Source organism: Malaclemys terrapin, chromosome 4, assembly GCF_027887155.1.
Source record: "Malaclemys terrapin pileata isolate rMalTer1 chromosome 4, rMalTer1.hap1, whole genome shotgun sequence".
NCBI lineage: Eukaryota > Metazoa > Chordata > Testudines > Emydidae > Malaclemys > Malaclemys terrapin.
In genome coordinates, this window is record NC_071508.1 from 78,041,436 (window position 1) to 78,065,002 (window position 23,567).

At 45.9% G+C, this 23,567-nt stretch overlaps 1 long non-coding RNA gene across 2 annotated transcripts in view; it reads left to right on the forward strand.

Annotated features, from left to right (window-relative positions):
• Positions 1–16,387, forward strand: part of LOC128837106 (uncharacterized) — a 77,295-nt gene extending 60,908 nt beyond the window's left edge. For both annotated transcript variants that reach the window (XR_008444891.1, XR_008444892.1), the window contains one exon: positions 15,562–16,387. This is a non-coding gene — a long non-coding RNA (uncharacterized LOC128837106). The remainder of the gene's footprint in view (positions 1–15,561) is intronic.
• The last annotated feature ends 7,180 nt before the right edge of the window (positions 16,388–23,567 follow it).

Consider the following 23,567-nt stretch of genomic DNA (forward strand, 5'->3'; position numbering starts at 1 on the left):
GGGCAGCTGCCTGGTCCCTGCAAGCTCTGGGTCAGCCACATGGTGGGGGTTCAGGGCAGCCACATAGTGAGGGTCCCGGCTGACCTTGTGGGGTCATGGGTCTGGAACACCCACTCGGCCCTGCCTGGCCCCACAATTTCCAGGGCTGCCGCCCGACCCCACAAAGTCTGGGACAGCCGCGCGGCGGAGGTCCAGTGCTCCTGGCCAGCTTCGAGGGTCAGGAGTCCGGAGCACCCGCCTGGCCCCGCAAGCCCCGGGGCAGCTGCATGGTGGGGGTCCAGGGCAGTGGGGATCCAGAGTCCGGGGCTGCTGCCTTTCCCCGCAGGATATGGGGCAGTGGGGGTCCGGCGCTCCCTGCCAGCCCATCCAGGGTCTAGGGCAGCTGCCTGGCCCTGCACTGTGGCGATCCGGGGCTGCCTCTGGTCCCTGCAAGCTCTGGGTCAGCTGCATGGTGGGGGTGCAGGGCAGCCATGTGGTGGAGGTTCAGGGCTCCCGGCTGACCTTATGGGGTCAGGAGTCCGGGGCTCCCACCTGATCCCACGCGGTGGAGGTCCGGGGCTGCTGCCTGGCCCCGCAAGCTCCTGCTGCCTGGCCCCGCAAGCTCTGGGGCAGCTACATGACAGGGATCCAGGGTGGGCAGCTGGCCGGCCCTGCATGGCGGAGGTCCGGTGTTCCCGGCCAGCATTGAGGGTCAGGGGTCTAGGGCACCCGCCCAACCCTGCACGCTCCAGGGCGACCGCACGGCGAGGGTCCAGGGCAGTGGGGATTCAGGGTCTGGGGCTGCCGCCTTTCCCCACAGGATCTGGGGCAGCCGTGCGGCGGGGGGTCCGGGGCTCCCGGATGGCCCCACAGGGTTGGGGGTTCAGGGTCCAGGGCAGCCGCCCGGCCCCAAGAGCTCCGGGGCAGCTGCCCGACCCTGCATGGTGGGGATCTGGGGCTGCTGCTGGATCCCGCAAGCTCTGGGTCAGCCGCATGGCGGGGATCCAGGGCAGGCAGCCGGCTGACCCGCGTGGCAGGGGTTCAGGGCAGCCGCAACCTCCGGGGTACCCACCTGGCCGCACAAGCTCCGGGGAAGCCGCACAGCAGGGCTCCAGGGCAGTGTGGATCCGGGGTCCGGGGCATCCGCCCAGCCCTGCAAGCTCCAGGGGAGCCGCTCGGCCCTGCAAACTCTGGGGCAGCCACTTGTTGGGAGTTCAGGGTCCATGGCGGGCAGCTGGCTGGCCCTACATGGCGGGGGTCCAGGCCAGCTGCATGGTGGGGGTCTGGAGCAGCCGCATGGTGGGGGTTTGGGGCTCCCGGCCGGCTTCACGGGGTCCAGAGCAGCCACCCAGCCCAGCATACTCCGGGGCAGCCGCATGGCAGGGGTTCAGGATCCAGGGCCTCTGCCTGGCCCTGCAAGCTCCGGGGAACCCACCTGGCCCCGTGTGGCAGGGGTCCACCTTAACACATAGCGAAGGGGTTCTACTCACCATATTTCTTAGTCCTCAAGAAAAATGGAGGATAGAAACCCATTCTTGACCTTGGGCAATTAAATGTTTTTATTCACAAATAAAATTCTGAATGGTTATGTTGACATCAGTAATTCCCTCCCTACACGAGGAAATGCAGTTCACATCTCTCGACGTGATAGACTCTTATTTTCATGTGGACAATCATCCATCCCACAGGAAGTTTGTTAGGTTTCTGGTAGGACAAGAACACTACTAATTTAGAGTACTCCCATTCGGGCTAGCAACAACACCCAGGGTTTTCACGAAGGTCTTCTCAATGGTGGCCACCCAAATGAGATGTCATAGGTACACAGTCTTTCCATATCTGGATGACAGGCTCCGTATTGGTCTCTCCAATAAGGGAGGTCCAGTTGGTGACTTTGTTCTTGCTTCATCTTCTGGCAGTCTTGGAATCTATGTGAACAAAGAAAAGTCCACTTTGACTCCCACTATAGAGTTTATAGGAGCAACCCTAGACTTGACCTCAGCAAGGGCCTACCTCCCTAGAGAAAGATTGCAGACCATGAACAATTTTATAAGAAAGTCACTTTCAGATCACAACCACTGTCGGTCTGCCTTTCCCTATTAGGCCACATGGCATCATGTTCTTCTATAACACTGTTCACCAGTCTTCACGTACACTGCCTATGGGTCTGGCTCTGATCCATCTACTTACCAGACAGAGACCACATAAACATCAAAGTAACCATTCCCATTAGAGTTATCACTTAACTTGCCTGGTGGATTAACCTGGAACACATCACACTTGCACTCGGTGTGACCATTATCACAGATGCATCCCTTAATGGATGGAGAGCTCATCTGGACAACCACAATGCACTTGGGATCCTCGGGAGACCAGGATGGATATCAACTAGAGCTGAGAGTATTTGGATCATATGAACGGGAACTATAAACTCCCTGAATATTAAATCTCACGAAATGAGGGTCAATCCATCCTCATCATCATGTCCACTCATTATACTCCACACCCGAACATAGCCACTTTATGAACTTCATACCCTCATATCTCAATGCCTGTACTTTGACCCATCAATCCTTTACCCCCAATCAGGGATATTGCAGATTATATATTCCTTATGCCACCTGATCTTAAACCAAACTTTGCACCCTCGATAATCTGTACATTATTCCCTGATAACCAGAAACTTCTATGCTCAAACTCTGTTCACTTTTTTTTTTAACATCATCTTAATAACATTTTTATGTCTTGCTTGCAACACATTCCTCCCACTTATTCGGTCTCGCCATGTCCAAATGTCAGACAACATGACAGCAGTCTTTTACATAAACAAACAAGATGGAGCAAAATTCCTTTCTCTCTGCTTAGAAGTAGTCAGTTGTCGGAACTGGTGCTTCAGTAACCACATATCTGTCTTGGCTACATACCTACCTAGTGTACAGAATTGTTTAGTGGGCAATTTCAGCAGGTACTTCTCCACAGACAATGAGTGGGAGATACACAGTTCCTTCCCGAACAAAATCTTTACACAGTGGGAAACACCTTCCTGGGATCTGTATGTATCCCCAAACGAACAAGAAGTTCACCCTTTACTGCTGCAAGGCAGTTCTGTGCCATGGTTCCAGGGATGAAGCCATTCTGTTATCCTGGACAGACTATTTCAGATCTGTGTTTCCTCCCATCCTTCTGCTACCACAAGTTCTATGGAAGAATCATTGAGACAAAGCTTGGGTCATTCTCACAACACCAACTGGCCCAGACAGTTCTGGTTTCTGGACCTTCTGTGAATGTCAACCTGTTGTCCCATCAGTATCCAACCCTCCCTGTATATACTAACCTAGTAGAATGGCAAGATCAGACATTCCAACCCAGGCCCACTTCACCTCATGGCCTAGTATTTGGATGGGCATCAGACCTAGAATGTTTGTGCTCGTAGACTGTTTAGTCTATTCTCAATCAAAGTAGGAAAGTCCCAACCTGCAAATGTTATCTGGCTAAATGGAGGTGTTTCTCTACCTGGGCATAATGTAATTAGTCATCTCCAGAAATTGCAGGTATCCCTGCTGTATTAGGCTATCTCCTGTCCTTGAAAACTTCAGGGTTTTCCATTAGTCCTCTGCAGGTCTATCTAGTAGCAATCAGTGCCTTCCATCTGCTAGTAGAGGGAAACTCCATTTTACTCACCCAGCAACAATTAGATTCCTGAAGGGCCTAGTTTAGACCCTGCCACTGCTGGTGAAACCTGCACCACAATGGGACCTCAACCTCATACAGTAAGTACTTACCAAACCACCATTTGAACCGTTGGCCACATATTCTATGTTTCAGCTTCCATGAAGGCACCTTTTTAGTTGCCATCACATCAGCTAGAAGGATGAGTGAATTGGGAGCACTCCTGGCATACCTGCAATACACTGTTTTTCATAAAGAGAAGGTTTTATTTTGCCTGCACCCGCAATTTATCCCTAAAGTCACTTCAGAGTTTCACATCAATCAACCTATCCACTTACCAGTATTCTTCCAATGAGGAGAGGAAACTTCACTCTCTGGATGTCAGCTGAACTCTGGGATTCTACCTGCAAAGGACAAAACTGATTAGAAAATCACCAAGGCTATTTGTCACTATAGCGGAACAGTCATGAAGGGCTTTGTCTGCTCAGACACTCTCTAAGTGGATCTCTGGCTGCATCATTCTGTGTTACTAATTAGTGCATATTCCTCCCCTGGATGGGGTGAGAGACCATTCCATTCGGACACAAGCAACCTCAACAGCATCGCTTTGAGAGGTACCTATAGTGGATATCTGTAGATCGGCTACCTGGAGCATAACCCATACATTCACGAAGCATTACACATTAGTTCAAGTGTCCTCTGCAGATGCAGCTTTTGGAACTGCTGTGTTACAAGCATCTATACCAACTGCATCCTCTCAGCCCACTTCTCTTTAAATACTGCTTATCCATCATCCACGTGTGGAATACACATAGGGATCAGCATTCAAAGAAGAAATGGAGGTTACTTACTTGTAACTGGAGGTTCTTCAAGATATGTGGTCCCTATCTGTATTCCACTACTTGTCCTCCTTCCCCTCTGCTTGGGATCTTATTTGCTTTATGATAAGAAGAGGAATTGGAGAGGTGTCACTCTGCACTGCCCCTTATACTCTCAGTTTAGAGCACAAGGGGAGTAACTGTGCAGGCGCAGACTAACAAACACTACTTGCCAGAAATCTCTGATCTCAGGTGTGCGGTGCACATCCATAGCAACCTGATCATTGGCAGATGGAAAATTAATTTTTCTTCAGATGAAGGGTTTGGGAATCAGGCAGGCGTAGGTTTGATCAGGTGCTTAGAATTAAGTGGTGTGTGCTCTGTGAAAACTAGCTCCCTGCAATTCCCAAAGGGAAAATGCTTCTGAGGGCGGCAGCATCCCATCTAGCAATTAAAGATCTGTGATTGTACCCTGTCCTGGACCTTTTTTTGGTGTCATTAGTAAACAAAAACTGTAGGAGAAAAATTTTCAGGGTGAAAGATGATGTCACTAGACTATCCAGTCTACTGAACCTGCTTAAAGAAGAGTATAGAGCAGGGGTAGGCAACCTATGGCACGCGTGCCAAAGGTGGCATGCAAGCTGATTTTCAGTGGCACTCACACTGCCCGGATCCTGGCCACCGGGCCAGGGGGCTCTGCATTTTAATTTAATTTTAAATGAAGCTTCTTAAACATTTTAAAAACCTTGTTTACTTTATATACAACAATAGTTTAGTTATATATTATAGACTTATAGAAAGAGACTTTCTAAAAACATTAAAATGTATTACTGGCACGTGAAATCTTAAATTAGAGTGAATAAATGAAGACTCGGCACACCACTTTTGAAAGGTTGCCGACTCCCGGTATAGAGGTATAGTATAGAATCAAATTCTAACAGCAAAATGGAAGATGTAGATATGACTTCTAGCAAGGAGAATAATGAAGGATTATTTTATTTAACTAAGGCTGGGGCTTTCAAAAGAGCCTAAATGATTTAGATGCCTCAAATCCTATTCAGTTTCAGTGGGAGCAGGGTGCTTAACTATCTTACCCCTCTGAAAATCTCCCTTTTAATGACTCTGACTGTCCTCGAGTAGGTTCTGGGGAGGTGAGAAGCATTTAGGGAACTCTCTGAAAAAAGAAAGAAGTATTCTTGGATTTTAACAACAGGGGCCTGTGAGTTATAAGTCTTGACTGCTGTTCCTGACAGTGTCATACGCCATGTCTCTGTGCTTCAGTTTTCTCGTCTGCGAATTGAGAATGATATATACCTACTTCACATGCATTCCATGAGGCTTAATTAATTAATGTTTGTAAAGTGCTTGGAGATCCTAAGATGAAAAGTATTGTAGACATGCAATATTACTAAGTTGTAGAAGTGCTACCAAAAATATTTAACAAATGGTGGCCCTCAGGTAAGGGTCTGGAGGAAGGGTGATGTTTTTCAAATCTTTAAAAATAAGGGGAAATGAATAAGCCAAGATAACCTGGCTTCTGTGCCTCTTAATTCTCTGGAAAAACATGAGAGGAACACAGAGCTATGGAGAAGAGGAAGCATTACATGATTGCTGCCTTGCATCTATGAAACCCAACTCATGCTATACTAATTTTCTCATCAACAACAGATGCATTGGAAAAAGGGAAGGCCGTAGACACAATTTCAGGTTCAACATAGCACCACACAAAGATGCACCAAAAGATGATTCTAGATAATATGATACAGTGAATAAACAATGGGTTATAGATGGGGAAACAAAGAGTTCTCATCAAAAAGCAGATGGGGCTGAGGGGAATGCATCATGTGAGATAACACAGTATGTTGGTATTGGTGAAATGAATGATGTCTTTTATTCATTCCATAATGGACAAGTGTCCATATTACTAACTTACTATTTCAAAAGGCACTGACTGGCAGTGTCAACAGAGTCTCCAAGGAATAAGCAAGTGGGACCATGTTGTCTTGCCTCTAGATGTGGGCTTTCCTACTCAGAATCAACAGGTTGCATTAGACTAGAAGAAGGTTAACCTTCTGCTTCCACTGCTCACACTGTGTATTTATTAGAGAATGTCACACTCTGGAGCTCTTAAATCAGCACCTATGATCATTAAAATTCACTTTTTAAAATGTACTCATGTGACTTTGAACATTGCTGCTTCTACAAAAGCTGCTTTCCTGCACATCACTCCCTCAAGCCCCATTTCCTGTTCTACATGTTGAGGATGTGAAGCACTCCCCATTATAATTGCTTATGGAAAAGTGCTACAGAATTCAAAAGGGATTGATAACCTTTATGTACAATTTATTAACCAACCTTCAGAAATCTATGGGATGATTTTAAAAAAAAGTCTATAGAAAGGATAACATCCTGTAAATGATCTTAGTCCCTCCCTGCTCCTCAACAGAGTACATAGACCCTAATTTAGTGTCAAAACTCACCTCTATTTTCTGGCAATTTGTTAAACTTTTAAAATTTTGAAAATTTTCAACGATTCTTGCACAAAACCCAGCCTAAGCTTCTTCCCCAAGATTGACTGTTCCTATGGTTTTCCTCTAGGAATTCTTTTATCCTATTTCTCTCTGGCCCAAAGAAACATTCCCACCCTTTTTCTGGTGGCTAGCATGACACACAATAATTATCTCCCACCTTAATGCAGGGGTTTTGCACTTGGGCCTAAGGTAACTCAACAGAAGGGTCCTAGAGCCTAAAATTCTCTCTTAATTTCTATAGGTTTGTAGTGTAATTTCTATAACTTCCTATTGGTGTAATTCCTGTTAAAGGAACTTTCTCATAAGGATCTACAGAAATCAGTGTGCCAGTTTGGCTCTGCATTCAGCAGGATGAACATGCCAACAATTTCTTGCTTTAGGTGAAACTTCTGTTTCTGCAGTTATACTGTGGTGTTTATTGTTCAGCAATTCAGGACTTAAATTTTTGAGGCAGAAAGGGAGGTTGCAGAAACCTTAGGTTTACAAAAAAAAATAATAATAATTAATAATAATTAATACAGGTGCCATGCAGACTGGTAACCTGAAAAACTTGATATGAGGCAACTTGAAGCTAGGACAGCTCAGTTGTGTTTCCCCCACCCCCACCAGTCAGCAAACATAGTCAGAATATGTGTTGTAACAGGTTTCGCTAGAGATGGGAACCAGAGCATACCTTTGCTTTGTTTTTTAATTGTAATAGTTCACATGTGTGCTGCATTAACACTGTAGAAACCTCTGAAGGAAACTACTATAGAAGAGAGGGAAAGAGCTGCAGTTAGACAGGTTGTTAGTGTGAAAAACAAATTTGTAAAGGGATCAAATTTGCTTGGGTCGCAAGTATGTCACTTAGATGATGTCTGCAGTAGGAGCACTTTTCCGGTATAGATATACCAGTATACTGTACCAGCAAAACACTCCAGGGGATTTAACCCAACTGCAATTGCTGCTCCAGCGAGCTGGGGACCAGTGTTCCAGTGACGGGCTGCCAGTCAGCTGTTCTGGCAGCTGCTGCTCTGATAGCACTGGGGTTGGCTACCAGTCGGCTGTTCCAGCCACCACCACCCGCTCCCACCATTGCTCCAGTGGTTAATAGCTGCTCCAGCTCTGTCCCAGAAGACGTCATGGAGGTCCTGGAAAGTCATGGAATCTGTGACCTCGGTGACAGAATCATATCCTTACTCATTGCTTATAAAGTGAGTGACTCTTAGCTTGAGAGCCCCACTGGATATCAAGTGTTGGGCTGGCTCACAGTAAGAAGGTGTTTCTCAGCTAACCACGGCCCAAGCCATGAGAAAGGAAGGAAGATGTCATGGCTAAGGCACTGGAATGGGTTCTCACTGGGATAAATAAATTAATATTTGTGAGGCACTCAGCTGCTGCAATGATCAGGGACACAGAAAAGCCTATTAATAAAAATTACTGGTGCCTCTTGTAGTAGAGAGAAAGAGTCTTGAGCCCTGGGTCTGGTGCAAGATCTGAGTCCTGAACTATAGGCTGTGAACCAAAGACAGGCCATGTATTAAAGCAAATAAGCATCCAGTATGTGAACTTGGCAAAGTTGTTGCTAGTGAACTAGGCACTAGATAGTTACGTAAATATCTAGTAATATGATTTGTCTGAGATATCAAGAAGAAGTGGAGGTAACAAACAAATATCATGAAACAGGGAAGATAAACAATTTATGAACTATCTCAGTTGTTTGTCTCAGTCTATAAATGTTGGGGTACCACACCTTAACTCTTTGTGTGGTGTAGGGGACAGCAGAGACTGCCCCTGCTGACAGAGCCACTCCTTGCCACTGGGCACTCATGTATTAGTGTACCTGTAACCACGGAGCCGGGGCACTAGGACTGTGCCAGGAAGGCAATAAACCTGTCTGAGTGGCTTTTGCCACTGAATTATGCCTGTGGTCTTTCTTTATGAGTAATGTCAAGCTCTGTTGAATTAGCAAACTGCATTATCTGTTGATAACATTGGAGCTCCAATGTGCTTGAGCGTGTTTCTGAAAATGATCAATTTGACTCCCTGATTCTGACATCTTGTGGGAAAATTTCAAGACTAAGGCACTGTCTACTGCCAAGTATGTCTTTGGAACAACAAAGGAAAAAGAACCTGGCTGGTTCACAGCATCTGGACATCTGTTGCTCCCATTCATAGAAAAGAAGAAGCAAGCTCACTTCACTTTACTTCAACAACCAAGTCCAGAACGTTAAGTTCAAAGAGGCTAAGGCTGTAGTCCAGAAAGCCACTAGAGAATGTGACCAGAAAGTATTAGCAAGACCTGTGCAAAAAGATTCAGACCTGCTTTGAAACAGGGGACCTTCATCGTACCTATGATGGGATCAAAGAGGCACTTGGGCCAATTTGTAAAAACACCTGCAAACTTGAAAGTGAAAGATGGTACCATCCTACTGACAGGCAAGAACAACTTGACAGATGGACTGAGCATTACAAAAAACACTACTCAAAGGATGCCATTATCTGTGATACTGCCTTAGCTGCCATTCCCCAGCTTCCAGTGATGTAGGAGCTGGACCAAACATCAACTCTTGAAGATGTAGAGAAAGCTATCAAAGAGATTGTGCCTGGGAAAGCAGCAGGCAATGATCAGATACTTCCAGAGCTCCTAAAGGCAGGGGGGAGAAAGCTTGCGAGCGGTATCCACACACTTCTCTGCACCCACTGAGAAGAAAGCCACATACCCCAGGATCTGAATGATGCAAACCTAATTACTTTATACAAAAATAAAGAGAACAGAGCAGACTGCAACAATCACCAAGGGATATCTCTATTCAGCGTGGTCAGCAAAGTGCTTGCAAGAGTCCTGCTGAAAAAACTCCAAGTCCTTGCTGAGAGAGTTTATCCTGAGAGCCAGTTCAGAGCTGGATGCTTCATGACTGACATGTCCTTCACAATGTGATTGTTTCAAGAAAAAAAATGTAAACAATAGGTACCTCTCTATGTAGCATTTGTTGACCTACAAAAGGCCTTTGACACAGTTAACAGGAATGGCTATACAAGACCCTGTCGAAAACTGACTGTCCACAAAAAATATTCTCTTCTATTTAAGAAGTTCCATGAGGGAATGAAGGCGACCATCCAGTATGAAAATGAAACATCATCTGAGTTTAGCATTGATGCAGGCATAAAGCAAGGCTGTGTCTTAGTGCCTTCTGGCTTTTGCATCTTTTTCTCTATTCTTCTTAAGTATGCTTTTGGAAATGATCAGGGATGGATGGCAGCTTGTTCACTATCAGATGATTTCAGAGCAAAAGGCATGTCACCCAGCTCACTATTCAAGATCTGCTCTTTACAGATGACGCTGCATTCATCTCTTAAGTCACCTGATGAATTGCAGATCGTGCTGAATAAGTTCTCTGATGCATGTATTAAGTTTGGCATGGTAATCAGTATAAAAAAACAGTTGTGATGTCACAGGGCACCAACATCCCACTTAAAATCTACGTCAGTAATGAAACTCTGGAAAACGTGGATCACTTCTGCTATCTTGGCTCAACTTTAACCAGCTGACTTAGCCTTGATAGAGAATTTAATGCGAGACTTGGCAAAGCCCCTGTCATCTTTGGCAAACTTACCTCATGTGTCTGGAACAACAATCGCTAGAATCATAGAATATCAGGGTTGGAAGGGACCTCAGGAGGTCATCTAGTCTGACCTTAAAAACCTCTAAGGAAGGAGACTCCACCACCTCCCTAGGTAACCCATTCCAGTGCTTCACCACCCTCCTAGTGAAAAAGTTTTCCCTAATATCCAACCTAAACCTCCCCAACTGCAACTTGAGACCATTACTCCTTGTTCTGTCATCGGGTATCACTGAGAACAGTCTAGATCCATCCTCTTCGGAACCCCCTTTCAGGTAGTTGAAAGCAGCTATCAAATCCCCCCTCATTCTTCTCTTCTGCAGACTAAACAATCCCAGTTCCCTCAGCCTCTCCTCATAAGTCATGTGCTCCAGCCCCTTAATCATTTTTGTTGCCCTCCGCTGGACTCTTTCCAATTTTTCCACATCCTTGTAGTGTGGGGCCCAAAACTGGACACAGTACTCCAGATGAGGCCTCACCAATGTCGAATAGAGGGGAATGATCACGTCCCTTGATCTGCTGGCAATGCCCCTACTTATACAGCCCAAAATGCCATTAGCCTTCTTGGCAACAAGGGCACACTGTTGACTCATATCCAGCTTCTCGTCCACTGTAACCCCTAGGTCCTTTTCTGCAGAACTGCTTCCTATCCATTCGGTCCCTGGTCTGTAACAGTGCATGGGATTCTTCCATCCTAAGTACAGGACTCTGCACTTGTCCTTGTTGAACCTCATCAGGTTTCTTTTGGCCCAATCCTCTAATTTGTCTAGGTCCCTCTGTATCCTATCCCTACCCTCCAGTGTCCATTTATCAGGCTAGTGTCCTCAGAACCCTCCTTTTCACCTGTGAAAGCTGGATCACGTATTCCAAGCAGGAGCGGAGATTGAAACAATTTCCACCTTCGCTGTCTCAAAAAAATTCTTGGAGTCACTTGGGACCAGTGGATCACTAACAACGAGATCCTTGAGAGAACCGGCCTATAGTCTAGGCAGACTATGCTGGACGCTCGCAGGCTTCGCTGGCTGGGAAACGGGGAGCATATGCCTCAAGATTGTCTGCCAGAGGCTGTGCTCTATGGGCCAACTCAAGAACTACCCACAACACAGAGGAAGGCCAAAGCTCCGATACAGTGACAAGGTCAAGCAAGGTCTCAAGAAATTCAACATTCCCACTGACAACTGGGAGAATCCTGCCCACAACCACTCAGTCTGGAGAAGCTGGGTCAAGGCTGGTGCAGTCATCGCACAGAGCCATCAGAGAGCCCAGGCTGAGGCCCACAGGTGAGCAAGGAAGCAGAGCGTGCTGCAACCTCCATCTGGCAAGTGGACCTGTAGCTGCTGTGGGAAGGTCTGCCACTTGTACCTTGGGCTCTTCTCCCACACTATTGTCAAGCACTATTGACTGACTTACTTTGTTGTGTTTCCTTGAATCTGTCAAGATGTTTGATGGCCATATGTTGGAGCTCCAAGGACAGAAGTACTGGGCAGCTTGAATAGCGTTACTGAGGCAACAACACTCCAGTTTTCAGCACTGAATAATGCCACTGTACTCTCTCTTAATTTTTTATATTTTCTCTCTATATTTTTATCTCTTCTCTTTGCTAATTCTCTGTCCTTTCAGTCTGTTCTTCCTTTATTAAGTTTATTAAGGTTTAACTATTATTCAATTGCTATACAAGCATTCCTTTACTAGTCCAAGTCCAGTTGATGTTGGTTACATTCAAAATGCAAATATAAGCATATACACCTCTAATCTATACCCTAGCAACAATACAATTATAATAGGGTTACCATATTTTAAGTGTCCAAAAAGAGGACATTCCATGGGGCCCTGGCCCCGCCCCAACTCCGCCCCTAGCCCCACCCCTTCCTCGCCCCCTGAACCGCCCCTCCCAACTCCGCCCCCTCCCCTGAACACTTCACCCCCTACCCCTCCCCCTCTCCTGCTTCCTGCGAACATTTGATTCGCGGGAAGCCTGAAGTAGGCAGGCAGCAAGCAGGTAAGCTGGGACTGGGGCGAGGGGGCACGAGGAGGCGCGGGCCAGTCCGGCCCCCCTGGCCGAGCGGCTCCCTCAGGCGGCCGGTCAGCCCAGGCCAAGCGGCTCTGGCCCCAGCGTCGCCCGCCCGGCTCGGCTCGGGCCCGGGGGCGCTGGCCCCCGGCCGAGCACTGCCGGCCCCCGGCCAAGCACTGCTGGCCCCGCATCGCCAGCCCCCAGCCCCGCACCGCCCGGTCCCGCACCGCCGGCCCTGGGCCGGCCCTGGCCCCCGGCCGAGCACCCCCAGCCTGGCCCCAGCCCCCGGCTGAGCACCGCCGGCCCCAGTTCTGCACCGCTGGCCCTGGCCCCTGGCCGAGCACCACCGGCCCCTCCCTCCCTATTTTCCCAGACATGTCCGGCTTTTTAGGATTTCCTCCCGGACGGGGATTTGAGGCCCAAAAAGCTAGACATGTCCGGGAAAATCCGGATGTATGGTAACCCTAAATTATAATCATTGACCAAAATACAACGGGCCAGGCATAGGTGATATCTTCTCATCATGGCGTGATGCCAGAGGGGGAAGGAAAAGTTCTGACAAAGAACCTCTATAAAACCTTGCTTTTATATGCAGTATAAGAAACAGGTGATGTAATTGCAGATTATTGGACCTTAGCAAAAGCTAGATGAGGAAGTTTAGGGCTGAACCTTGCTCTCTTCAAGGTTTTTGATTTATCTTACTTACCGTATATTTTCCCAAATACTGGACTAAGTTCTAACCAATTATTTACTGCATCTGGCGCCAAATTAGCCATGTTTTCTTTATTTCCCAAACCTTAAATAAGATGACACTGGTATTCCAAAGGGACACTACAAGTTTATCACAAACAATCCTTCTCTCTCTTAAGAGTACATTATTTTTGGTCACATCCTTTGGGCCTATTACTCATGCTAATATTCAAATTCAATTTAAAACCATAGCTCACTCAGGCCTAATGTAGACCTATAGTCCTATATTAGACTTACTAGTTGCAGCACAGCACTGCCCTGAGTCGGACTAAGTCTAAAGCCAAGTGTCTCTGACTCAACATGTGAGGTTTACTGAAGATCTTGTGCAGACAAGGATGTTCCCTGAGGGATAGGTGGGATATTCTGGTGTGGGTGTTGCTTGATGTGCAAATGTATTCAACAGTCAATTGCATCAGCCTAGCTGGTCTGAGGCTCCTTTAGAGTGTACAGCAATTTACAAGAAATGGGACAAAAACTGGTTTTGTAAAGCTGACAGGGCACTAGGAACATATAGTCACCTTAAACAAGATACAGCCAAACAAAAATCACATGGTCTCTTATGGTTGTAAATCTTGCCCTTCCCTATGAGTATCACTCCCTGCATTACATCTAAGTAAGATTGCTCAGGGAAGCATCTTTATCTCCTTATATATCTGCATAGAGCTGTATAAACAATAAAAAAATGGTGAATAGCCAACATTTTAAAAAGTGCAATCCACAGACTTATGGGAGACTCACTGTATCTGTGCTCCCCTGTCAAGATTGATTGATTCCCACTCATGGAACAACAGTGGAAACCTAATAATGACATAGCTGAGGGGTTTTGGAATCTGTATGACAAAAAAAAGATGGTGGTAACAGCAGTTCCTACATGCAGTTAGGGTTGCCAGGTGGCCAGCAAGTCCGGCTCCTAGGTGGGGAAGCCAGGGGGCTCAGTGCACTGCCCCTGCCCTGAGCACCAGCTCCGCACTCCCATTGGCCAGGAACCATGACCAATGGGAGCTGGGGGTGGGTGGGTACCTGTGAGCGAGAGCAGCGTGCGGAGCCTCCTAGCCCCGCCCCACCCCCTAGCCTAGGAGCTGGACCTGCTGGCTGCTTCCGGGGTCCAGCACAGCACGGAGCCAGGACGGGCAGGGAGTCTGCCTTAGCCCCGCTGTGCTGCTGCCTGGGAGCTGCCCAAGGTAAGCCCGTGCCCCAACTCCTTGCCCCATCCCTGAGCCCCCCCCAACCCAGAGCCCCCTCCTGCACCCCAAACCCCTCATCCCCAGACCCTGCACCCCCAGACAGAGCCCTCACCTCCCCTGCACCCCAACTCCCTGCTCCAGCCCCTCCCACACTCTGAACCCCTCATTCACAGCCCCACCCAGAGCCTGTACCCCCTCCCATACCCAACCCCCTACCTCAGCCCGCAGCCCTTCCCATATTCCAAATCCCTCGGCCTCACCCCTCAGCCTGGAGCCCTCTCCTGCACCCAAAACCCCTCATCCTCAGCCCCACCCGAGAGCCTGCACCCCTGTCCCAGCCAGGACCCTCCTCCCGCACCCTGAACCCCTCTTTTCTGGCCCCACCCCAGAGCTTGCACCCCCAGTTAGAGCCCTCACCCCATCCTGCATCCCTGCCCTAGCCCAGTGAAAGTGAGTGGGGGGGGGGAGGAGAGTGAGCCACCGAAGGAGGGGGAATGTAGTGAGTGGGGGCGGGGCCTTGGGAAAGGGGCAGGGGCTAGAGTGTTCGGTTTGTGCGATTAGAAAGTTGACAATTCTACATGCAGTAGGTGAGGGCTGACAAGAGAATGGGGAAAGGAAGGACAATTGTACTGGGGAACCGAGCACAGGGCCCCCTTCCCCTCCAAAAATCTGTAACCTGTATGTAAATAAAGTAAAATGAGGGGGTGGGGGCCCAACAAACATGATGTACCGGAGCTCCAAATTTCTCTAGATGGGCCTGAGCAGCAGGTAACTGCAGCAGTTGCTTACATGGACACATAATGTTAAGTTGCCTGGTTCCCTAAGCATATTGTCCTCTGCCTGGTTCCCTTCCCCCCTTTCCATGTACGTGCTACCCAGTTGTCTGATTCACTTGTATTCTGGATGTTCCTTTCATGTTGGTGTCTCCAGTTCCTCAGCATAGCTCCTGTTTCATCCTCAACTTATATAGCAGTAGCATCTAATAGAACTAACTTAGTTGGCTTCTTTCTCCCTTTCCAGGTTCTTTTACTGCGTCCAGGCTCTTTACTGCAAAGAAGAGTGCTTGTAAAAGCAGAAGAAAACAAGAAGCAGGAGATCACACAATGTTATATACCAGCTTTCCACAAACCAGTTTGACAACCCCTGATATACAGATAATAAGAAAAGTCCTATATGGTGCAACCACAGTGAGCACATGTTCTTTCTAATGATTTATAATTCCACTGTATCCCACTCAAAAGCAGTGCAAGAATCTGACTCTTGTTATCTTGTAGATGGGAGAGAGCATTCTCTATACAATGTCATTGTGAAGTTTTGGGGATCAACCCGGACCAGTAAGGGGTTCTGTCACGCCAGCCTTGTACTTTTGGGGACCTTAATGCTATGCTGCTGTAGCTCAGAGCCCTGATACCAATAGCCAGCCTAGAAGCACAAAGGTCTCACCCTGGCTTCTACCAGCCTAGTTACTCCTTGCAGCGTAATTCCAACAGCTCTGAATCTCCCCAAATCCATCTACTCAAGTCTTAACTACCAGCCACTCGGACTTTTCCTCTCTGGTTCATCACTCCTGAAAGTGCGAAAACAGCCCCCCATTAACAGCTCACTTTGGGACACATACATCATACAATTTGCACACCAGAGCCCTGCTATGGGTAAAAATAAACAAAATGTGTATTCAATAGAAAAAATCACAGATTCAGAGTTGAAATAGTAAGAAAAAGCAAACACATACAAGTAGCACAGAAAATAAACATTAAGACGCAACTTCAGGATTCACACTTCTATATTAGACAATTTCCCTTTTCTAATAAAGTTACCTATTGCCTTTGAACAGTTTCCCAATGTATCCTGCTGGCCCTCAGTTTCTGCATTAAAAAACCTCAGCCCTAAACCTACTTTTAAAAGGCTTTTTTCTCCTCCCCCACTTTTTCGTGTTTCTCCTAGCATGATGACTCATGGTTCTCCAGATTAGAGGAAACTTCCTCCTTTCTTAGGCAATGTCTACACTAAAGACCTCACACCAGCACAGCCGTATTGATGCAGCTGAACCACTGTACACTCTGTAATGTAGCCACTCTAAGCCAATGGGAGAGAGTGCTCCCGTCAGTTCATCTACTCCAGGCCCTGCGAGCGGCAATAGCTATGTCCACACAAGAAGCTCTCCGCCAACATAGCGCTGTCCACACAGGCGCTTACATTGGTGTGACTTATGTCGCTCAGGGGGGTGATTTGTTCATTCCCCTCCCCCCCCCCCCCCGAGCGACATAAGCTATGCCAACATAAGTTGTAGTGTAGACATAGCCTTAGTTTTCCAAGACTGGTGTTTTCTTTTCAGTTTCAATGTCTTTCCATCAACTTTAATGGTCCACAATTGTCTCTTCCTGGCTGGACTATGGATGGGTACTTAAAGTTGGATTCATATAAACAACTAGCCTGAAAAGTGTCTCTCCCTGCCTGATTGCTTCACCACCCTGTTGTGAGGTGATGCTGTAGCTGCATCACAGTTAAAATTACAATTTTCTATGCATATATACATGCATACATTCATAACTATAACCTGTATACATAGCTCCTAATGACCATCAAGTTCAGAACATTACAAGTGTTCACAGAAGACTTCATATGACATATAGTTATACCCAATAACATTGTATACAACCAGTTGATTCAATTGCTCATTCTTTGGGGTTCAGATGCTTTGTTCTTTCCTTGGAAGTCTGGGACCTGATTGTCACAATCATGGAGTAAAAACAATTTTATAGCTGTATTGTTTTCTCTTAAAATTATAGTAGAGTTGTTTCTTCACCTCTCATACACATACTAACATGCATGTTCGGACTTACCGAAAATACATAACCGCTGAATATTTAAATCAAAGCATTCCTAGGAATTAATTATATAAATTCTGGAAGGGTTGATTATTTGCTGCTAACTAAACGTAAGGTAGAGAAACAGCATCAAAAGGGAAAAAAAGTCAGTCCTGCAAGTTTGCCCTTGCTATTGTAATTATGAATCCACTATGGCAGTCCTTATGCAGAAAATACCCTCACTGAGGACAATGAGAGGTTTGCCTGACTACCGGCTACAGGATTGGGTCCTACATTTCCATTTATCAATTGTACAGATCTAAAAAATGTAACCAAATTTCACTGAATAATATACAGCTTTGGTTTGCTAGGGAGGAAGCTCTCTGAGAGCCTGATCCTGAGTGGTGCTTTGTCAGGATCAGATGTATAAACAGGAAAAAATAAATTGTTAGCTAAGTTATTCTACTCAATAGCTACTTCATTCTGTGTATTAATATGGAAAGTCAGCAAAATTTTACTAGTGGCAACTCAAACTGCTCTAAGGACAAATTTATTCATTGTCATCAAAACCAAGAATCAATAGTAATGGATATATGGATAAATCCACATCACGCTGACTTGGCTAATTATCCACTTCTTCACAAAGATATTTTCCTACATCACAATCCTATGTCACGTGTATCAGTTAACATGCTGAGCTTGCTGCATTACCAGCATTAAACCTAATGTATATGCTTGTTCAAGGGCAAAGAAATCCAGATTACACTGTGTTGTTGAACCCAACAAAACTTAAATTCCACAGTAGATTTAATTGTTTGATACAATTTGATTATGCACACAGGCTTCTATAATTTATTTAGATTTGTATTAATAATGTATGCTGTTGGAGTGACATGCTATTGTATGTTCTTTCATAACAGGAAACATAGCAAGCATGTATTTGTTATTAAAATAAAAATGTAGTATTTTAAAAAGATGAAAACATGGTTTAGTCTCATTCACTTGGGCTTGTTACACTTTGCAATTAATGTAATAATGTCAATGATCTTCCAAGTATATTTCATCTAAAGCCACACAACCTGTCTCCTCATTACCTTATTCCCTCCACTTGTTTGTTGCACCAATATGTTGTATCTTGTCTTAAGTAAGTTCTTTGGTCAGGAACTGTCTCTCAAACTCTGTATTTGCACAGTGCTTAGCACAACAGGACTCTGATTTGAATGGGGGTCTCAGGGCATTACAGTAATATTATTCAGTTTTTACTTATGGTAGCACCCAGTATGTGTTAGGTAGTTTCCACACATTCAAGGACAGTCCCTGCTCCAAGGAACTCACAATCTAAGGACAAACGAGACAAAGGTTAGGGAAAATGGAATGGAAACAACAGAAAATAAAATACAATTTATATGCAAGTCAGTCTGATTCACTGTAAGCAGCACAGCAGAAGTGGATATTTAAGAGGCACTTATGAGCAGAGAACATAGAGGTTTTGCAGGTGAGCTCGGGGAGATTGTACCTGGCATAGGGGAGTACATGGAAGATGGCATGGAGGAGATTGACAAACAAACGGACAAGGCTGGGAGCATTAGCAGAGCAGAGGGAATGGGAACAACATGAAGCTTGACAAGCTTGGATAAGTAGGGAGAGACAGAATTATATAGAGCTTAGAATGTGGTGACCAGAATCAAAATTTTATTTGATAGTGGATGGGAAACCAGAGAAGAGTTTTAAAGAAGGGAGTGACATAATCAAATTGACAGGCAAGGAAGATGAATGTAGCTGCTGTATGTTGCATGGACTGAATAGGAGCAATATATGGTGTCTGGGAAGCCAAAGTGAAGGGTACTACAGTAGTTAAAACAAGCAATAATGGGGGGCCTGGGTGAGAGATTTTGCTTTGAGAATAGAAATAAAAGAGTGGATCTTGGCGATGTTGAGAAAGAGGAAGTGGCAAGATTTGGATATGCCCTGCATGTGTGGGGCAAGGGAGTGGGAGAAGTAAAAAATAATACTAGTTTAATATATTAATATTAATACGAGCCATAAATAATAATAGTAATAAATTGATCTCAAAAAGCCTTGCCTCTAGAGGACTTGCTCCTGCTCCTATTGAAGTCAATGGCAAATCTGTATTAACTTCAGTGAGTGGTTTGCCTGAACGAGGATTACAGGATTTGGCCCAATATTAGGGCTGGTCAGAATCTTTGAATGAAATATTTTCTTGCAGGAAAATGGGATTATGTTCAAATCAAAGTTTTCCAGGGGAAAAGATAGATTTTGGCAGAATTTTCTATCCGGAAACTGAGAATGTTACATTTTGGTTTGAGCCAAACAAACATTTTATTTTGAATCAACGTTAATCTCTCCATCCCCTTGAGCCACTGTTGTACTTTATAGGAGATGTAGTTCTGTATCCCTCTGCCCTCCATTGTCTCCTCCTGGCTCTGTTCCCCAGCCAGACTCCATCTCCCATGAAGCACCATGGTGTCTCCCTGTGGCTGAGCCACTTTGATGCCTCATGGGAGTTGTAGTTTCCCAGCACTCTTTGTACCAGTGTGAAAGGGGAGATGTCAGAGCTGTAGGATCCATTGTCACATGGATCCTCATTTTCTTCCCATTGAGGAGGCTGTGCATTAGAATATGAGGTAATACAGCCTCAAGTTTGCAATAATGGCTGCACTGAAGCCACACAACTTATCTGTGACCTAGGGAGAAGATGCATTTCCTCCCTGTATTCTTTCATCTCCACTGAGATGCTCATTGCACAGCCAGTATTCAAGGTGTGTATTATATAGGATAAATTGTTTGAGTACACTGCCACAGTTGTATTTACATTAACTAGTACAAAAGTTACCACAGTCATACTTTCTCATGTTTCAGGCATAAATTGATCACGTGGTATGACTGGGAAAGCATTCCATCCCACCCCCATGCTATAGTATTGCACAAGTAGTACATTCACTTTCCTGTGGATAATCAGCCTGCTACACATCTTACACATTTTCCCCTACGTTCTGGTTTTCCTGCTGACAAATTTATACCTCTTGCCTGTGGGCTGGTCTTGTATGCAGCTTCAATGTTTCTACAGACTTGTGTGTACTGTTTGTAATTTCACATCAGCAGGTGCATTAGACTTGTTCTCGGTAAAGGCAAGAAAGTTATTGAGATGGTAGAGCAGGGGCCCATCTTACTTAAAGCACAGGTTTGGATTATAAAATAATCTAAGAGATTGCTTTCAGTTTTATCTATGAAAAAAATTACACCTAACTCATAAAATCTTTCCATCATATAGTGATTCACGCTTTAACAGATGAAAACGGGTGAGATGAGTTTTGGGTGAAGGTGTGGATCAATTCCTATTGGAACCACTTTACTCGTCCCTAGTTGTTACCTACTGAGAGCATAAAAATGCAGACAGGAACTAGGAAAGATGTTGAGATGATCCAGAACTAGAACTAAAATAAAACTAGCAGAGAAACCAGTACAAAATCCACACTAAACAAAAGGCTGTCAAATGGGCCCTATGGCCCAGCTTTGTCTGCGCTGCCACATTAAATAGCAAGTTTTGATTTCTAATCCCAATTTCTCACTCTCAGCTCTGGAAGTGCTGTGGCGGCTGTACTGGCCCTGGTTGGCAGAATGATTTATGTTACATGCGAGTGGATTATGGTGAAGTTACATCCTTTTCTGCTATTGTGTTAGCAACATAGGACCACAGGGGCTTGCACCTGACTGGGATCTGTGAATTTGAGGCCACAGAATTAGCTGTAGAATCTACCCACACACAGAATGGTGCTCCAGAATCTAAACTTTTCTAGCCCTTGTGGCTGTAAAGATGGTCATGAAAATATGAACGAACTATAAATCAGTGATTTCTTCCTGGACCTTCATCCAGCCAAAACAATAGCTAAGAGAGGCGCAATCTGCCGCATTAATCTAAATGGGTTGATATGCTAGAACATGACAATTTAAACATCAACACTGTTGACTATTTCTCTGCTGACCGTTTTAGTAGAAATATCCAGCTCATTTTTTACTCAAAATTCCAAACTGCTTCCTATGCCTCCCCAGGTGCCAAACCCCACAACTTTTCTCTTCCAACATACTAAGACCATGTCTAGATTACTATATTATGTCAATTTAATTTACGTCAGCATACAGTCATTAGAGTTATTAAATTGCTTGTGTGTGCACATGGCTCCTTGTGTCAGCGGGGCGCGTTCTCACCAGAAGCAATTGTATCAATTGTATTGTCAGTGTAGGGCTTTGTGGGATAGCTTCTGAAAGCCAGTAGCAGTTGATGTAATCAATGCAGTGTCTATACTGATTACATCGACCTAATTACATTGACTCTATGCCGCTCTTGGAGGGGGTGTTACTAAATCAGCATAGGGAAGCACTTATGTCGGCAGGAGCCAAATTTAATTGAAGACACTTCCACAGTGAGGTCAGTGCAAGGCAGCTTACGTTGACCAAACCCTGTAGTGTAGATCAGGCCTCAACTTTCAGCTTCATCTCTGAAAACTTGCATTATGCTATTATGCAATGTAATCTCAATACAAAATCTATGAAATATTGAAAACTGAAAGTGGGGGAACAGCATGATATAGACTGAATTTAATATCAAAATAAACAACCCTGACCTACCATATTACTATATTGGGCTGTTGTATTATTCGGTAATAGTCTCTATTTTCCAATTTAAATAAATCTGCTGTAAAATTAGAATATTAAAGATGTTTTATTGAATGGTGTAGTGGGGCAGCTTCCCCACTCCCTGAGATTATGGGCTGCGGCAGGCCAGTGGGCCTGCGCAGATGCACAGCCAATCAGAGAAGGGCTTACTGGGAGCCAATCAGGGCCCAGGTTGGAGACAGCCAATCAGGGCCAGGCTCAGCCCTCTAAAAGACTGCACAGGGAGAGAGCAGGCAGTCTGTCCCAGGCCTTCTAGTAGGGAAGGTCTATCTCCAAGCTGGGAGACTAGCACCGTGGACTAGCAGTGCTGGCCAGGCTCAGGGAGCAGAGGGGAGCTCTAGTCTAAGGCCTGCCAGGCTGAAGGCCCTGAGTGGAAGGGCCTAGCGGGTGCAAGGGGCCGTAGGGGAAGCGGCCCAGGGAAGCGGACAGATGAGGGGAGAGTAGGAGGACAGCGAGGCTGCTGCCAGAGGGTCCCTGGGTCGGGACCCAGAGTAGAGGGCGGGCCTGCCCCCCCCCCACCCCCCATGCAGTACATCTAGCCATTGGCCGTAGGGAGTGGCCAGTACAGACCACGCCAGATCCCTGATGGGAGGGATTAGACTTTGGGGTGTGTGGTTGACTACGGTGGCTGGACAAGGAGACTGCTGATTGACACCCCCCCCCCCCGGAAGGGGGTGTGGAAAGACAGAGGGCACTGCCGGAGGGCAGTGGTCCTGAAGAGGATGTTGCGAGTTGGTGAGCGACGTGGGCTCAGGCACGCCAACCGAGGGCAAGACAACGGTCGGGACACCACCAGGAGGGGACGCTTCACTGGACTGAGCTAATTCCCGGAACAACCAGTTGGAGGCGCCACGGTGGTGAGTCCCAACCCTGTTACAAATGGAAATCTGGACTGGGACTCAAGGGACCTGGGTTCAATTCCTTGTTCAGTCACAGAGTTTTTATGTGATTATAGGTAAGTCTCTTAATCCACTTTGTGCCTCAGTTCTCCATCTATAAAATGGGAATTATATTTTACTACATCACAGGGTTGTTATGAAGAGACAATCCATTAATGATTGAGAGGTGCTCAGATATTATAGTGATGGGGTCATATAAGTAGCTAAATAGATAGAATTTGCAGCATGCCACAGAGATTTTCCAGTGACTCTACAGAGCCATGCTCAGGAGTGGAATGGTGAGGTTAAAAGGGGTATGATCCAAAAGATATGTGGAAGAATACAAGACCTTAAGCACAGAAGATTTATGGTTGATGAGGATACAGCATAAGATGCATGGAAACATGGCCCAGGTTACCAGACATGCTAAGGTTATTACAAAATTGCACAAGAGCACTTCTAACAGTGAAACCAGAGCAATAATACTTGACACAATACGATGTTCCAGTGATGACTTAGAGGGGAAGCCAACTCAGAATAATCATTTCCATACTCCACCTCGGCCAATAAAGAACAATAAGGGTAAGAGTGAAGAAAACCAAAGTGGAAGAGGGCAAGTTGAAGCCTGGGGTTTTGGGAGGGGTGG